This window comes from Oryctolagus cuniculus, chromosome 10 (genome assembly GCF_964237555.1).
Source record: "Oryctolagus cuniculus chromosome 10, mOryCun1.1, whole genome shotgun sequence".
Classification (NCBI taxonomy): Eukaryota; Metazoa; Chordata; class Mammalia; order Lagomorpha; family Leporidae; genus Oryctolagus; species Oryctolagus cuniculus.
Genome location: NC_091441.1, coordinates 32323555 through 32339299, shown reverse-complemented (window position 1 = coordinate 32339299; position 15745 = coordinate 32323555).

The window sequence follows — 15745 nt, the reverse complement described above, 5'->3', positions numbered from 1 at the left end:
CAAAACCATTGGCGGACTGGGATCCTGACCTCAGCCTAGTAGCCTATCCTGATACAATTGAGATATGTGAAAGTAAGCGGGAAAGTAATGAAAAAATAGAATGAGGATGTACAATAAGTCCATCCTTCCTTCTTTATTCTTCCTTCTTCCCTTCCTGTTGTCCCCCCACCATTCTTCCTCCCTTTCTTCCCTGCTTGAACATTGCCAAGTACCCAAGATGTAAGGATGAGCCAGAACGACAAAGCCTCATTGAGAAAAATTGCATCAAGACCCTGGATTTCCCCCCATTCTCTGCCTATCCACATTCTAGCCATCTTTAATTCAAAGCTCACCTCCAAGAAATTTCATGAATGTGATCCACACACTTCTCTTGTACCACCAACTGTACTTAACAGTTCCACATGTGACAAGTTAGAATTCTCAACGACAGCAGCCATATAAGGTTGCTCAAGTGGTTCCCTGCACAAGGGGACATGGCTAAAAGGGGAGATGGTGCTAAAATCAAGGTTACAGTCTCATTGGTGAGTCGTGCATCCTGGCTGTGTCTTATGCTCAGTTGTTCATCATTTTTGTCATTTTTCACTTTTGTGAGAATAGAGCCTTTCAAATATGCTTCAAGGCTTCCTGTTTATCTCTTGAAAGTAGAGCCAGCTTCTAGCCAATTGGGGAGTGAACCAGCAGATGGAAGACCTCTCTCTCTCTGCCACTCCTCTTTCTCTGTAACTCTGACTTTCAAATAAATAAATAAATCTTAAAAAAAAAAAAAGTTGTGAAGATAGTACAGAGAGTTCTTATGAACCCTGAACCTAGTTTTTCCTTTCCATTAGCATTTGAATAATAGTAGAGTACATTTGTTACAAATCATGAAAAAATGTGATCACATTATTATTAGCTGAAGTCCATACTTTATTTAGATGCCCTATTTCCTGTTTCTGATCCAAAATACCACATTGCATTTAATTCTCATGTCTCTGCTGGTTTCTTTCGGTAATGACAGTTTTCAGAATTACTGTGTTTGTGAAGAACTTGACAGCTTTGAGGGGCATTGGTCCACTGTTTCTGGAGTGTCCCTCTATTGGGATTTCTCTGATGTTTTCCTCATTATTACGCTGGGGTCATATGTTTTTGATAGCATGATTACAGAGGGAACATTGCATCCTATCAGGGACCCATAGTATTAAAGTGTCACGGCTGCTGTTAACCTTGACACCTGGCTGAGGGAGTGACTATCCAGTTTCTTCATTGTAAGGACCCCCCACCCTTTTTTTTGGCCCCTTTTCATAGAGTATTTTGGAATGAAGTCACTATGTAGCACCCAACTGAAGTAGTATAGGGATAAACTCCACCTCCTCAAAGGTTGAACATCTTCATAAAATATTTAGAATTCTTATGAACAGAAGACTTGCCTTTTTAACACTGTGATTTTGAATTATTTTAGACTTACCAAAAAGTTGCAAAAACAACACAGAGTTCTACTTAATGCCTTCACTGAGCTTTCCCTAACATTAACACCTTGTAGAACTGTGGAACAATTACTAAAAGTAAAATGTTAACTTTAATACAATACTGTTAGCAGACAATAGACAGCATTCCAACAGTTTTATCCCAATAAATACACTTTTAAATTATTTAGAGGTATTTTTAAGTATACTAAAATACATATAACATAAAATCTTAACCACTTCAAGTATATAGTTCAGTAGTGTCAAATACATTCACATTGTTTGCAATAGATCTCCAGGTTTTCATTGTGACAAAAATGAAACTACACACATTAAACACCTCCCCTTTCCTTGTTTGACTACTGTGCGTACCTCCTATAATTGGAACCACCCAAAATTTCTCTTCTAAGAGGTTTACCTTCTTCCTCCATTTATCATTGAATAGTATTCCATGGCATAAATGCACTGTGGTTTGTTGAACTATTGGACATGTGGGTAGATTTCAGTCCTGAACTGTTATGAATAAATCTGCTATGAACATTCATATATAAGTGCCTATGTAAAAATCAATTTTCATTTTTCTGGGAAAGTTGTCCAAAACTGCAACTGGTGGGTTGTAAGGTACATTTATTTTTAATTTTGAGGGGACCTATCAAGCTATTTTCTAGAGTATTTCTATCAGCAGTTTCTCTGCATCCTCACCAGTATTTGATATTATAGTTATATTTCATTTTAGTCATGTTGATAGACATCCTGTTGTCTTAGTTTATTTGTGCTATTTTAACTGGGAGTCTTATACATTGCAAAAGTTTATTTATCATAGTCTGGAGACTGAGATGCTGGCCAATTCCGTGTTTGAGGAGGGTTCACAGACAGTGCCTCCTTCTGTGTCCCCATGTGGGGAAAGGACCTATTTCATAAGGGCTTGAGTTCCATTCATGACCTAATTGCTTTTCAAAGGCTTCAACTCTTTGGGAGCTTAGAGTTATGGCATATAAATTTTGAAGCAACACAGACATTCAGACAACAATACTAGTGATAACTCACTGTGGTTTAAAATTATGTTTCTGTAATGAGTAATGATGTTAAACATCTTTCCAAGCCTTTCTTTGTCATCTTTATATTCTCTTCCTGGAAATGTCCCTGCATATATTTTGACTATTTTCTAACTGAACTTTTTAAATATTGAGTTTTGAGAGTTCTTCATACACTTTAGATCTAGGGGTTAGTGGGATATATGACTTGTAAATATTTTCTTCCAGTCTGTAATTTGTCTTTTCATTTACATTTGAAGTCCTAAAACAACCCATGAAGCATGGGAGAACAGAGTCAGCAAGATAAAAGTGTTTTATGTTTGAGCTGTGTAACTTTTAAGGCTATAGCTTGAATTAGAACTCTGTATAGTTTAACTCTTAGTCAAATATTTTTCACAATGGAAAGTAGTCTTGGTAATGTCATATTTAATCATATATTAACATTTATTTTTTCAATTTAATTTCCTTAGAAGACAGACAGAGAGAGAGAGAGAGAGAGAGAAATCATTCTCATTCCCCCAAATGTTTGCAGTGGCTAGGGTTGGTTGGACCAGAGGCAAAGTCAGGAATCAGGAATATAATTCAGTTCTCCCCTGTGAGTGGCAGGGACCCAATTACTTGAGCCATCGCAACTGCTACACAGGGTCTACATTAGCAGGAAGCCACAATCAGGAGCTGGAGCTGGAAATCAAACCCAGGTACCCTGACCTGGGATGCAAGTGTCTTAACCACTAGATTAAATGTCCACTCCTCTCTCCCATTATTGATTCCTAGAGTCTAATAATGGACTGTTAGTTTGGAAGGAAACTTAGAAAGCTTATTACTCAATTCTCTCAACTTAGCATTGATAAACTGTGGCACAGGAGATGAAGTGAATCAGTGAATCTACCATACTCACTTCACAGGTTTATTAATTAACAGCATAGAGTCCAAGATCTGGCCTCCCAGTCTAATCTTTGCTGATCTAACACACTTTCAGAACTCCTCCCATCCCACCATGTCCCACACACACTCGTGTCCTAAGAGGCTGGAGAAGCGAAGGCTAAGAACTTGAGAGGCCAGGAAACCCTCACCTTGCAGAGGTGAGGAAAGGCAAGTAAGTAAAGAAAACAAACGACAGCAGAGGAAGCAATGCATGTGGGCATGTGGGCACTGAGATGGAGGGCCTGTGAGGACACAAAGTGGTTGCTGATACTCTGTGAGTGATATCACTGTATCCAAAACATTCTTCTCTGAAATGTTGGCAACATTCTTAAAAGAGGCTCTCTGTAACTAAGAGCTAATCGTCACTTTGAAGCAAGACTCTAAAATGTGCTTCTCCTCAAACTTCCATATCCATCAGTTCCAAATGCCTGATACGTAGGACACATGGCCAAACCATGTGAACACATTCTGAGAAATGTGCTGATTTTGTTTTGTGTGAACATAGTAGAGTATGGCGCAGTATAGTATGGTAAATACATAAACCAGTAACATAGTTGTTTATTTATCATTCTCAATTCTACATCCAGTCCATAATTGTATTGCAATACTTTTATGTAGCTGGCAGTGCAGTAGGTTTATTTACAGCAGCATTACCACAAACGTGAATAATGTATTGGGCTGCAACATTGCTACAGGTATGAGCTCACAAGGCATCGGAAATTTTTTTTTCTGATCCATTACAATCTTATGAGACCCCAGTCATGGATATGTGTATATATGTGGTCCATCCTTGAGGAAAATGTCATTATACAGTACATGTCTTATATAGGAGAATGCACATAGTTTATATCCAAATACTGTACCATTTGATATAAACTACCCTCAGGGAGGTTCTGGAATGAATTCCTCTGGGATACCAAGGACTATCTGTACTTTCCATTGGACCCTCCATTTCCTACACCAATTCTCTCATCTCCAAGCACACATCTTGATCCTGGCTGGGATGAGTGGCAACGATATAGCTAAGGAAAGAAGCTCTGTTGCTCATTCTGCCAGAGCCAAAAACTGGATTGGCTTAGGAAAATATATATTTATATTATTCCATTTATGATGACCAATAAAATAGGAAAAATAACCATAAGGGCCCAGAGGGCTCTCTGAACTCTCTGGGTCTTTAGGGACATTTCATTTCATTTTTCAAAACCTTATATTGTGAAATAAGTCACTGATGCAGAAACCACACAAAATGCTGATGGCCAAAGTGGTTGCAGCCACCCACGTGGGAGATCCAGATGGAGTCCCTGCCTCCTGGCTTTGGCCTGGCCCAGGCCACTGTTGCAGGCATTGTCTCCCTCTCCCTCCTCTCTGTCACTCTGACATGTTAATAATTAAATAGCAAAAACTTTTTTATAGAAAGAATCCATCAAGCTCCTACAGCAGCCCTCCAGTCCTCTAAAAGTAGCCACTCTCCTGACTTTTACAGTTACTACTTTCATGAATTTTTTTATGGTTTTCTCATCCCAGTGCATCCTTAGACATGAACAGGTCATCTGACTCAAATTTTAAAAAGGTCTTTCAAGTCTTTCTAAGTATGTTTGTGACCCCTGCATGCCTGACTTCTCCTTTTCATTACCTCCTGAAGAACCTGGACGATTTGGCCTGCAGAGTTGTCCCTGGTGTGGATGCTGCTGAATGTGCAGCTGTAGCACAGTTCCATATGTTTCTCTATCCCCAAAATTCACTGACAAAATGGACAGTGGCTGTCTCTATGTGAAAGAACAGCAACTGATGCTTGATACCTAGATCTGTTCCATTTGTTGGAAATTGCAAAGTGATGCTATTTTATACTATCATTAATTTTTCTTTGATTAATTGGCATGCTTTTACAAAGAGATGTTCTTGTTTTCGCCCGCATTACCTCATAAAAAGTTCATATAGAAAAAGCAAGATAAATGTTTGATTCTTCCTCTAATTTTTAAGACAATAAGTTAATTCCATATCATCCTCTAAAACATAAGCGAACTTCAAAAAGTTCATGGAAATTTGTATTGTGAAAAAATTCTGGGGCCGGCGCTGTGGTGCAGTAGGTTAATCCTCCTCCTGCCCTGCTGGCATCCCATATGGGCAACAGTTCTGGTCCTGGCTGCTCCTCTTCCGATGCAGCTCTCTGCTGTGGCCTGGGAAAGCAGTGGAGGATGGCCCAAGTCCTTGGGCCCCTGCACCCACATGGGAAACCAGGAGGAAGCTCCTGGCTCCTGGCTTCAGATCGGCATAGCTCCGGCTGTTGAGGTCATTTGGGGAGTGAATCAATGGAGGGAAGACCTTTCTTTCTTTCTCTCCCTCTCACTATCTATAACTCTACCTCTCAAATAAATAAATTGTATCTTTAAAAAAAAGAAAAAATTCCACATGGAGTTTCTTTTTTTTTTTTTTTTGACAGGCAGAGTGGACAGTGAGAGAGAGAGAGACAGAGAGAAAGGTCTTCCTTTTGCCGTTGGTTCATCCTCCAATGGCCTCCGCGGCCGGTGTGCTGCGGCCGGCGCACCGCGCTGATCTGAGGGCAGGAGCCAGGTACTTCTCCTGGTCTCCCATGGGGTGCAGGGCCCAAGCACTTGGGCCATCCTCCACTGCACTCCCGGGCCACAGCAGAGAGCTGGCCTGGAAGAGGGGCAACCGGGACAGAATCTGGCGCCCTGACCCGGACTAGAACCCGGTGTGCTGGCACCGCAGGCGGAGGATTAGCCTAGTGAGCTGTGGCGCCAGCCCCACATGGATTTTCATAAATGTTTTTGCACCATAGTAAACTTAATTTTGAATTATATTTTCCATGAACTTTTTGAATTGCCCATCTTCAACTCATTGACTTAAACACATTTTAAGGGTTGCAATCTATTGCAATTATTATCATCATTGAAGTTTTACGTTGCTCATCTGTTGCTAGTTATAGAGTCTTCAAGTTGGTTTCTAAATTGCTTTTGGATAATTCCAGGAGTTTCTTGTAACCTAGACTTACTAGGTTTCAATAGTTTCTTGGCTATCTGGTGTGACAAGATGTCCTAAACTCATTCTATTATTTTTCTGTTCAGATATTAAATGAGTTATTTCTTAAAAAACTTTTGTTCTATTTTTTAAGTGGAAAATGGTATTTTAAAACCAACCTATGTGCAAGGGATAGATGATGATGATAGACAGCTGGATAAATGATAACCAGAGATAGAAATATAATGTGAAATAAATATGAATAGGAAATAGCAATATGACTTTGTTAAACACATAAATATACATATGTATGTATGTGTACTCATATTGACATTTCCAATTCAGCTATTCCAAATTTCTGAAATTATAAAGAATTTTTACTAAAACTTACATGTGTGTCTCCTAGAAGAATTAGAAAAAAATTAATTATTTCTTTGATTTATTTACTACACATCATATATACAAGAGTCTCAGTGAAATAACCCTGATATTGTCTTCAATGCAATTACTAAACACATTAAAAAGCAATGTGTGCTTTCTTCCTTCTGCCTTTTTTATTTTTTTCTGTACCTACATGTTCAGAACATGAACAGCATATGTACTTGCTCCTTTTTAACACTCATTGAATCTTAGTGCCAAAAGCAGCTGACTCCATAGTGCTCTGCACCTGACTCATGTCAATGCCTCTGTCTGTGGGGTTGTCTCAAGTTCATTCTCAATTCCCAAGAAAGGGTTCATGGGAATAAACTTCCTGACTTCTTGCATGTGAAGGGTTTCTGTCCTTTATATGTGACAATCCATTGGCTGCACATGAAATCCTTGGCTCACAACTCATTTTCTCAAGTATTTTAAATAGGTTCCTCTATTCTCATCTGACATAAAATAATGCTCTTTATAAAACCTAATTATAATTCTTTTTTTCTTTATTTTACTTGTTCTTTTTTTAAATAAAATGTTTTCTTTTTCTTTAAAAGTCAATAATTTTATGAAATATACATTGGTATTGGTTAATATTCTCTTTAAATATGTGATTTAAATTTTTAAGGAAGTTTCCTGAATTATATATCTAGTATTCATTCTGTTTTCTTGTATTATTTTCTTCCTCAGGGACCCCTACCCTCAGGAATCTTCGTTATGTGGCTTCAATTTTAGTCACTATTTCATGAAATCTTTTTTGTCTCCTTTTTTTTTTTTCATTTACTTATTTAAAAAAATTCCTTGACCTAATTCTATATTTATTCCTCTTCAGGATTTTCTATTGTGTTTATTCACTATTATGTTTTTTTCTGGATCTTCTTCATATTTATCGTTGTATTTTCATTTATTTTACATTATTTTCATGATTTCTGTCACTTCATCTCTGGGCTTTCAAATTTCTAATTCATGCCATGGTTTCATGTCTCTTGGTATTCTCTTAATATCTTTTAGCTCATTTTGAATCAGGTCAGAGTTTTGAGTTGCTTTTTACATGCATTTTACTGGTGTGTTTTTAATTTTGTCTCTTTTTCTTCTAATGTCTTTTATAGGATTTAGAAGTTGATACTTTTCTGTTTCTAATTTTCATTAGAAATTAGTTCTCCTGAACTTTTTAGAAACAGACAGGGTTGTAAATAGTCTTCTAAATCTTGCTTGACTCTGCCTTCTGTTGTTTCTGTGTAGCATTAAAAATGTTGGTGTGCTTTCTGAGATATGCTGTCTCTGTTTCCCTCACTTTTATTTGAACCTTCTCTTTCTAGCTCCTATTATCCCTGTCATATCTAATGTCACATTAACTGACACAAAGATTTGACCTGAGAGTAGTCCTCAGAGCATGGCCATGTGCTACATGCTCTTGCCCATCTCATCATTTAAGACTATGTCCAACTTTAATTATGGATATGACACTAGAAATGAACAAAAACGAATTAGCCAAACACCAGTACTGAGAAGTTAAGGGGAGAAATAGAATGCATCTAGATGTAGACAGGACATGAGTTTGACCTCCAAGAGTGGAAGTGGAGTCCTTGAGAAACCAAGGAGTGGAAGAGGATGGGTCCCATTGGTCTTGACCAACCTAGTTCTTCCCTCTCTTGTCTGTAGTTCTCATAACTTTTGAATGTATGAAGAATGCAGCATTATGAGATAAGGAAGACATAGGTGGAATGACCTAGGCTATATCTTCATTTACTCTAGAACAAATTGTTTCACGATGCTTTGGTTCAGCAATCCAGGAAACATCTAATGCTCTAAAGTTTATACACTGGAATTGTTCTGGAATAGAGGAGAGATCTTACTGTGTGGTGGGGTAAAGTGCCACAGAAAAATGAGAAAAGTCAATGGGAAATAGAAGTGAATAAAGAGAAGGGGATCCTAACATTAAAAAGAAATAAAATTGGAGTTGGAATTGTTAAGCATTTATACAATTTTTTTTTTTTTGACAGGCAGAGTTAGATAGTGAGAGAGTGAGACAGAGAGACAGGTCTTCCTTTTTCCATTGGTTCACCCCCCAAATGGACGCTATGGCCAGTGCGCTGAGCAGATCTGAAGCCAGGAGCCAGGTGCTTCTTCCTGGTCTCCCATGCGGGTGCAGGGCCCAAGCACTTAGGCCATCCTCCACTGCCTTCCCAGGCCACAGCAGAGAGCTGGACTGGAAGAGGAGCAACCAAGACAGAACCAGCGCCTCAACCGGGACTAGAACCCGGGGTGCCGGTGCCGCAGGTGGAGGATTAGTCTACTGAGCCACAGCGCTGGCCTACAATATGTTTTAAAAGTTATAAACCAGAATTGAAAACTGTGGAGACTGGCTTATTGTTAACGAACCAAGTCTTATATTTGGATTATGTGCTCAATTCCATACTGGTACCTTGCACATAAAATGCTCTCAAACCTGCTTATTCAACACACCAGTAAATTACTGTAAGCCTACCAGAACAACAACAACAAAGTCTTATGGTCTAATATAAATACATGGCCATAATGTTAGCTGCAGTCTTACTGAAGGATAGTATATGCAAAGATGTTAAACTCAATTGAGATTAAAAATTCACACGCCAGGAGTAGATGTTTATCTTAGCAGTTAAATTGCCCACATTCCACATTGGAGTGCCTGGATTTGATTCTCAGCTCCAGGTCCTGACCCCAGTTTCCCACCAAGACAAATCATGGGAGGCAGCAGCAAAGGCTAAAGTAACTGGGCTCCTGTGACTCATATGGGAGATCTGGATTGTGTTCCTGTCTCCCAGGTGGTTCAGCCTCAGTTCAGCCATGGTCATTTCAGACATTTGTGGAGTGAACCAGCAAATGGAAGCACTGCCCCCCACCCCTTTCTGTCAGCTGAGTAAAAATTTTAAAATTCACAAACCAGTGTGACTATGAATGACCATCATCAAGTTTTTTTGTTTTGTTTTGTTTTGCTTTTTTTTTTTTTTTTTTTTTTTTTTTTTTTTTGACAGGCAGAGTTAGAGAGAGAGACAGAGAGAAAGGTCTTCCTTTTCCATTGGTTCACCCCCCAATGGCCGCTGGGGCCGGTGCGCAGCCAGCACACCGCACTGATCCGAAGCCAGGAGCCAGATGCTTCTCCTGGTCTCCCATGCGGGTGCAGGGCCCAAGGTCTTGGACCATCCTCCACTGCACTCCCGGGCCACAGCAGAGAGCTGGGCTGGAAGAGGAGCAACCGGGACAGAACTGGCACCCCAACAGGGGCCAGAACCTGGGGTGCCGGCGCCACAGGCAGAGGATTAGCCTAGTGAGCTGCGGCACCAGCGGACCACCATCAAGTTTTAATGCAAAAAATAAATATATACCTTTTTACAAAATATGTTTAAGGGATGTTCAAGAGTCACAGAGTGCTAGTTTGAGTCCTAGATATTCCACTTCTGATCCAGCTTTCTGCTAATGCACCAAGGAATGCAGTGGATGATGTCCAAGCACTGGGCACCTGCCCCTCACATGCGAGACCCAGGTGGAGCTCCAGGCTCCTGACTTTGGCCTGGCCCAGCCCTGGCTATTGTAACCATTTGAGGAGTGATTAAACAGATAGAAGATCTCTCTCTTTCTCTCTCTCCACTGCCTTCTGTCATTCTTCCAAACAAATAAACACAATAAACCTTCAAAAAAAATCACCTATGTGAAGCAAGCAAAGAGCAAATGAGTTAAAACTCTTATAGACATAAATGGCAGCATTTGGTAAATGCTATTTCTCTCTCTCCACCTTTGCTTCTATTCTTTTACACCATGAGAGCGTCATTGCTCCTGCTAGACTACAGGTTGGAAAACTATGACTCATGGGCCTAACCAGGCCTGCTGATTTCTATTTTTTACACAACTCACAGGTTAGGAATGGTTTTTTCACTTCCAATGACTAAAACAAAATCAAAAGAAGAGGAAGATTTCACCTTCCATGAAACTTTTATGAAATTGAAATATCAGTGTCCTTCAATAAAATTTTATTTGAACGCGGCCCCATTCAATCATTTACATATGATCTGTGGCTACATTTGCAATGAGTCAGAGTCTTGAATCATTGCAAGAGAGATCAAATAGCCCTCAATGCCTAAAATAGTTACTAGCCCACCCTTTGTACAAAAAGTTGAAATATTCTGGACTAGATAAATGTAACTGTTGCTCTCCAGGAACTGAAAACATAGATTGCAGGAACATGATTCAGTTCTTTGTGACATTTGCCTTGCAGCTTCTAAGATGGGACCATAATCCTCACTTCATTTTTTTTATAACTCTTCAACCCAGACCACTGAATCACATGCTTCCGGGTCCCTCAGTCACTGAACCCCTGGTTCCTGGCACACTCTATGTTTATTTGCACTGCTCTCACTAACCCCTTCAATGTCTCACTGGTGTCCAGGATTCCAGTCCAAAGTCTCCTGGCCTCCAGGATCCCATCCCAACCTGTGTTCTGCAGGTGGAGGCAGCTGCCTCCTGGAACACACATGCGCTGAGGCCAAGGCTTCTAGCCCCAGTTAATGAGGGTCTGGCTTTCATTGTTATCACCTGTTGTGAGTGTCTGCTGAAGACTAATGTGAGCACCATAAGGGAGGAGCCTCCAGGGGAGAATTTTTTCTATCCCTCCTACCCAGTGCCACTCCCAGTCCCTTAATGGAAATCAATATATGCTTGTGATTGGTTCACTGATGACTGAGCAGCTAGGCCAGTGAGGTGATCACAAAGACCTCTCCAAGGGCTGTGTCTCGGTGACTGTTCATTTGTTTTGTGCCCTTTCTCCTTCATGCTCCTTCCAGGTTCGTTGGATTTCAATAATGTTTAGGAAGCAGAGACGGTGCAAGTGAACCAATGCAACTTGCCTCCATCTGCCTTCAATTCCCAGGCTGAGAAACCATTTCCAGAAGGCCTGGTGCACAAGAACCTGATGTGGTGACAGAACATTCTGTCTTCCTCTTGTTATACGAGCAAGCGAGCCGAGTTTCTGCAGGGTCATAAATCCTGAGGGCCTTTTCCAGCCTCTCCACTCGGGCTGCTGGCCCCCATTCCAGGAAAGGGACACTTTAAAATCCCCATCAAAAGAGAACATTGTGTTTCTGCACATCCGGCCCCATGGCTGCGGGCTGACTTCTCCCAGCGCAGGTAGGCTGGGCCGGCCAGGGAGGTCAGCTGTACTTCGTGCTTGCTCAAGTGCTTGCCTTTGGAACATTGTACGGAAACACAAGTTGCCCAACACCATTCAGTGAGATATTTGAGTGAACTGAAGTATGTGTTATGAATTTATTAACTCGAATTTTCCAGGAGGAGACCCAGAAATGTGTGGCAGAGGGGAACAGGGCAAACCAGCACCCAGAGAGGGCACCAGGTGGGACCTAAGGAATTTGCAGCATGCCACTGACAAGTGACTTCCCAGCTGGCCTGTAATGAAGGAGGTCTCATCACTGCCAAGCACCCAGCCTGGCGGTGAGGGAAGAAGGAGGAGGAAGAGAAGCAGGGACTTGTCCAGGTTCATTTGTGGAATAAACAGCCCACCTCCCTCAGCTACCCACAGACTCCCTCCCTCCCTGGAAGCACTGGGTCTGGATGCTACCTTCTCAGAAAGACTTCTGGTGCCCTGGCTGCAGCTGGAGTATTTGTTGTTTGGTGGCATATTAAAAGAAATATGATATGGGGCAGGTGTTTGGAACAGTAGTTAAGATACTGCTTGGGATGCCCAAAATCCAGGTTAGAGTACCTGGGTTCAAGTCTCAAGTTCCAGCTTCCTGTTAATGCATATGCTGGGAGGCAGCAATGATCCCTCAAGTGATTGGGTCCCTGCCACCCAACTGGGATACACAGATGGAATTCCTGACTCCTAACTTTGGCCTGACCCAGCCCTGGCTGTTGTGAACATTTGGGAAGTGAACCAGCAATTGGAAGATATCTCTCTCTCTCTCTCTGTCTCTGTCTGCACTCCTGTTTCTCTGTGTTTCAAATATAATGGGGAAAAGAGAAATGAAAAACATTCACTGTAGTAGAAAGGTACCAAGTACTGGTGTGAAGGCAGAGCACTCGATGTGAGCTTTGAGGCAACAATTACATTCCATGCTCTCTTTTTTAAAATGAGATTAGCCTATATCTCCAGATGTTATGATGAGACTGAAATGATACAGTGTCCATGAAAAGCAGTTTTTGAACCATCAGCCAAGTCAGAAGCATCGATGGTAGTCCTGCCAATGCTATATGGCTACTGATCCACTTACTGCAGCTACAGCTACTAGTTCTGGTAACACTACCAGTAAGACTAACCAAATGGGTAAATGACAGGGTGAACAATATCGAAACTACATCACCTGACAGAGGTTGAATAAACCAGCTGCAGTTAGCCCATACAGAAATCTCAGTGGGAAAATAACTGTCTTCAAGGATCGGAAGGTTTGTCATGTGGAAAAGGAGGCAGCCCATTCTGAATCCCCCCAATGACAACTCAAGACCACGGGGCAGAATTACAAGGAGAAATATTGTATTACAGGACAAAGAGAACTTGCTCTTAATATAATCTTCAAACAGCAAAATACCATCCTGGGACCCAGTGAAGACATTGCTTTTGGAGATGTCAAAGCAGAGAGAGATGAGCATCTGTACAGACAGACTGCACTCGTTTGTGCCTGCTGCAGTGACTCTGGATGGCCCGCTGAATGCCTGGCCATGCTTTGGGTACGTGGGCACCACAGTGAGCAAAACTGCCTGTTCCCCTCAAGGGCCTTCCATTGAGTGAGAGCCCCAGTGGGTGGCTGCGCAGGTAGGATGGATCCAGAGTCACTGAAGCATTTCCTGTCACTTCCATCATTTCTCTTATAGAACACTACGTTTCACATGTGTATTAAACAGGAAGAAGAGGATGAGGCCCCATATTCTATATTTTCACTCTGTGTTTCGATTCTCCCTCAGTCTGGTCATAAGGTATGGTAGTAAAAGGACCCTCCGATTGTCCATGAATCACTTTCAAATATTGCATGACTATTCCCTGGCCAAGAGTGGTGTGCCCTTCCCCAGTGAGTGTCAGGTAGTGGCCAACCCAGGAGCTGGACTTCTGGGAGAGGGCTCCATGAAGAGTTCCTGGAACACAAACCTCAGAGAACCCCTGGGAGCTCCAGCAAGATCAGCAGCACACAGGCAAAGGGAACTGCAAACAGGATGACATGACTTCCTCCAAAACACATTTTTGTTTGCCTGAAAGCTTGCCTGCAATGCCCTTCAGCAGCTTGTCTTGAAATACAAACAGGTGCTGCATGAATCCAAACTTCAGAATCCCTGGCAACTCACCTTCCTAAAACCCCAACCAGTCACCTCGCACTCTACCACCACCACCTTGCTAAATCTTGCCCCTGACTGTTCCAATAGCCTTCTGGCCCAGCCCAATGTCCCCCATTTAAATGTGTGCAGATTCAAGACTCAAGCATTCATGAGAAAAACCTGCCAATAGCAGATTCAATTTCAGTGGACTTCACTACTGACAGCCTGGTCCTTGATAAACAGTATGCACGCCCCAGGACTCTGGGGAGAAAATACTAAAAGCTCTGTGCAGGTAGTTTGCTAAAATATAGGTAAAATTCATCTTTACTGGTAGAGCTAACATATGGATCAACAGAGGGCCTCATTAGTCCATATGTCAGATTGTCATGTCAGTTAGGGCACACAGTTATGAGGGCTGATGATGGCATCCTCTGGCCATTGGCAGCAGGACACCGAGACATATTGTAGTAAAATGGATTTCAGGTTGTACAATCTAAGCCATTGACACGAGTCTCCACTGATGGGCAACTAACTTCAGCTGTTTACCTCCCTGTCCCTGCACATTCTGCTGATCTTCTTGCAAGTGACATGCAGCAACACAAAATAGGACAGACCTCCCCTGGTTTCATCCCACTATATACCTTTTATTAGTACCATTTCAAAGCAGTAACAACAACCTAAGAACAGTAACCTAAGTAATAACAACAACATAAACTGACTTGATAAGGAGAATAAAATCTGCCTTAGGTCCTTAAGAGGTCTGCTCCACACAAGGTTTAATATCCATCGCGATTAGCAATACACTGACCACAACCTAAGATTATCCTCTGAGAATACAAACTACCTTGGAAACTAATCCAATGACTATGTAACAATGAGCAAGACATTTAAACATAAGCAGTCACATTTTCTAAAAGAAAAAAGAGAGTGGTAAGAACATATAGAGATTTATGCATGTATATATTTGTATTTGCTTTTATTTGTATAAGAAGCTTAAGAATCTGATATGTATAAATAACATTGAAAGCAAATAGAAATTGCTAACTCTGAGGATGAGTGGATGGGGCAGAAGTGAGAGACTACTCAGTTTATATCCTCCAAAACATAGTGATTTTGGAGGAGTGTGAATGTATTAACTATTAAAAACATTAAACAAAAAAATTAGCTTTGAGACCATTATGTCAAACTATAACTCTTGAAAAATTTGCTCATGTGGAAACCTAGTACTTTGCAAAAATTTGGCTAAAATGATAACAATGTATATAAACCTTGTTTCTGTTTTCTTAAAGTATGAATACCATGGAACATGCATAAAGTTTGGAAATACATGAAGATTGATACATTTGAGATGTATGCTCAGAATCATTTTATGGGCAGTGGCCTGCAAACAAAATCCTGTGGTGCTGGGGTCGAGGTTCCAGTGCAGCAGGTTAAGCCATAGCCTTCTACAGCAGCATCCCATAGGAGTGCCAGTTCAAGTCCCAGCTGCTCCACTTCCAGTCCAGCTCCCTGCTAATGCATCTGGTAAAGCAGTAGAAGATGACTCAAGCATTTGAGCTCCTGCCACTCACATGGGAGATCCAGATGGAGTTACAAACTCCTGGCGTCAGCCTGGCCCAGCCTTGGCCATTGCAGCCATTTGGGCAGTGAACCAGA